The following is a 3,111-nucleotide window of genomic DNA, read 5'->3' on the forward strand; positions in this document are numbered from 1 at the left end:
AGAGAGAGAGAGAGAGAGAGAGAGAGAGAGAGAGAGAGAGAGAGAGAGAGAGAGAAAGAGAGAGATATTAGCAAGTTGGGGAATATATAATTATGATACATAATAAATTACATAGATACATACCCACTGAGAAGCACGAAAATAAAACAGGCAGGTACCCAAATAGCCACACACACACACATACTACACACAAACACAAACACATACACAACCACAGATACATATTATATACATATACCATATATATATATATATTCCATCCAATGTTGTGTGAGTAGATTCCTCAGACACCTCCTCCAACGAGTCCTCTCAGAGGTGACCGTCATTACACTTGTCTGCTGTATTCCCAAGTGCGACCAACTGAGGATTTAGATACTATCCAGCTAACTCGTTGTTGGTCTACCCTGTAGGTTTCCTGTCAGTTGGTTCGGCTCGCAGAATCCATTTTGTGATTCTTTCCTGCGATATTCTTCTAATCGTTGTCGGAAAGCCGCATAGTTTGGGGAGAATATTATTGCCGATTCCACCTCGTGCTTGTCGACTAAGGTGAATGGCAAAATTTTCTTCGGCGGGATTTGAACTTGGAATGTAAAACACCGTAACTAAATACTACGTAGCATTCTGAAAATCTACAGCACTCATTTACATGCATATTGATTTCAAATTTTGGCACAAGGTCAGCAATTTCAGGCGGTAAGTCGATTGCATCGACCCCAGTGCTCTACTGGTAGTCTTTTTTATCGATTTCGAAAGGATGAAAGGCAAAATCGACCACGGCGGAATATATTCTCAGAATACAAAGAAGGACAAAATGCTTAGGATTTTTACAGCTGGATGCCTTTCTTAACACCAACCACTCAGTAGAGTGATATATATATATATATATATATATATATATATATATATATACTGTAAAAATGATAACGATAGAAAATTTAGAAAAATTTTCATACCAGTGGCTAGCATGCATAATAAAGTCAATAGACAACAAATTTTCATATATAATAGTGTATAAACAATTTACGTATTTATACACGAAAGAGGTGATCTTTGACAGGATACCTTACATGCTAGAAAGGTCAGTTAAAGCCCAAACCACGAATAAGAGCAATTTCAAAGGGAACGAAAATAAAAATATTTTTGTAGTTACCCTCAAACTCGAGGGTAACTTGCGCAGTGGATTTGAAAATTATAATGTATAATGCCGCTAAGCATTTTGTCCGGCGTGCTAACGATCCTATCAACTCGCCGCCTTCTTATTTACATACATATTAAGACTAATTTATATCTACGAGTAATACAGATGTCGCTTCGTCTAGGTTTAATAGATTTTAGAGAATGGGGAGAAATTTTATTCTGGATAGTAGATTAGTTTTATTAGGCGTTAACCGTTTCAGAGAGGTTGCTTGTTACTCATTTCTCTCAGCTGTTATACCTGGCTTTTTCTTTTCCCATGCATATGAATACCACAGTTGAGGCGCAATGGCCCAGTGGTTAGGACAGCGGAACCGCGGTAATAGGATCGCGGTTTCGATTCCCAGACCGGGCGTTGTGAGTGCTTATTGAGCGAAAAAAAGCTCCACGAGGCTCCGGCAGGGGATAGTGGTGAACCTTGCTGTACTCTTTCACCACAACTTTCTCTCACTCTTACTTCCTGTTTCTGTTGTGCCTGTAATTCAATGGGTCAGCCTTGTCACACTGTGTCACGCTGAATATGCCCGAGAACTACGTTAAGGGTACACGTGTCTGTGGAGTGCTCAGTCACTTGCACGTTAATTTCACGAGCAGGCTGTTCCGTTGATCGGATCAACTGGAACCATCGACGTCGTAAGCGACGGAGTGCCAACAACAATACCACATATGAACAAACAAAAAATAGCATATGGGTAAATAAATTATCACGTGTGATATATTGGAAAAATGTAAGTGTTGCTTGAGTAAATATATGTTGGTGATTGGCAAGTACAATTGCCACATGGAAGGAAGCAAAAACTGGGTTAAAAAATGTACGTGGGTAAAAGTAAGTCCTACATGATTGATTTCAAGTGCCTACTGTTTAAATTTCCGCTTTGGCAAATACAATGAGTAAATATTAGATTCACGTTGCTGGTAAAAGTATCACATGACTAACCGCAAACGTCTATAACAGGCATGAGTAACCTTTTCCGAGAAGCGAGTTGCATGAAACATAGCTCGTCATCTGATAGACTGCACTACTAAAAAATTCAAGGTAAGTTATCGTTAGGTGTACCGTTCAGAAAGTCCCGGAGGTTGTAGGTTGCCTATAACTGATCTATTTGCACTTATATGAATAAAAATGTGATTGTTGTAAGTATAAGTTCTCCATAGGTAAGTACGAAACGATAATAGGCTAAATAATACAAGATCATATAGATAAATACATGTTAGAATAATAGAAAGCGAATATGATCTGACTGCGTATGCCACACTTTTGTTAGTTGTTTCAGGTGCCTATGTTGTGGCAAGTAGACAGAGGTATCCTCTCAACTCTCCCGCTGACCCAGTGGAACATTGAGGGTGTTGCCTCTACATGCTTTACTTATAACAGTTAAGTACAGCGAGCCATTTAGAAATAGATATTTTGTCTTTGGTAAGAAGATGATGCGAACCATGAACTCTTTGGCTGATAGTTTAGTTTGTTGGTTATTGTTTACGCACCACACAACCAGCCGAACGTCGTTTGCTCCGATGATAAAATAGAGGATATTTCAAGCAGCAAAACAAAGATGCAGATTTGCATCATCATCGAAATCGAACCAAATTCGACGACTGGCACTAAACTCTGCTTGCGAAGACCTGTTGGGGGCAAATGAAATCAAAATCGTAATTGAACCATATTCGATGACTGGCACCTGTGCCAGTGGAGCACTAACAGCACCGTCCGAGCGTGATCATTGCCAGAGGAGCTGTCTGGCTTCCGTGCCAGTGGTACGTAAATAGCACCATTTGAGCGTGATCGTTACCAGCGTCGCCTTACTGGCACTTGTGCCGGTGGCACGTTAGAAAATATTCGAGCGAGGTCGTTGCCAGTGCCGCTGGACTGGCTCCTGTGCAGGTGGCACGTAAAAAACACCATTTTGAGCGTGGCCG

This window comes from Octopus bimaculoides, chromosome 3, assembly GCF_001194135.2.
Source record: "Octopus bimaculoides isolate UCB-OBI-ISO-001 chromosome 3, ASM119413v2, whole genome shotgun sequence".
Classification (NCBI taxonomy): domain Eukaryota; kingdom Metazoa; phylum Mollusca; class Cephalopoda; order Octopoda; family Octopodidae; genus Octopus; species Octopus bimaculoides.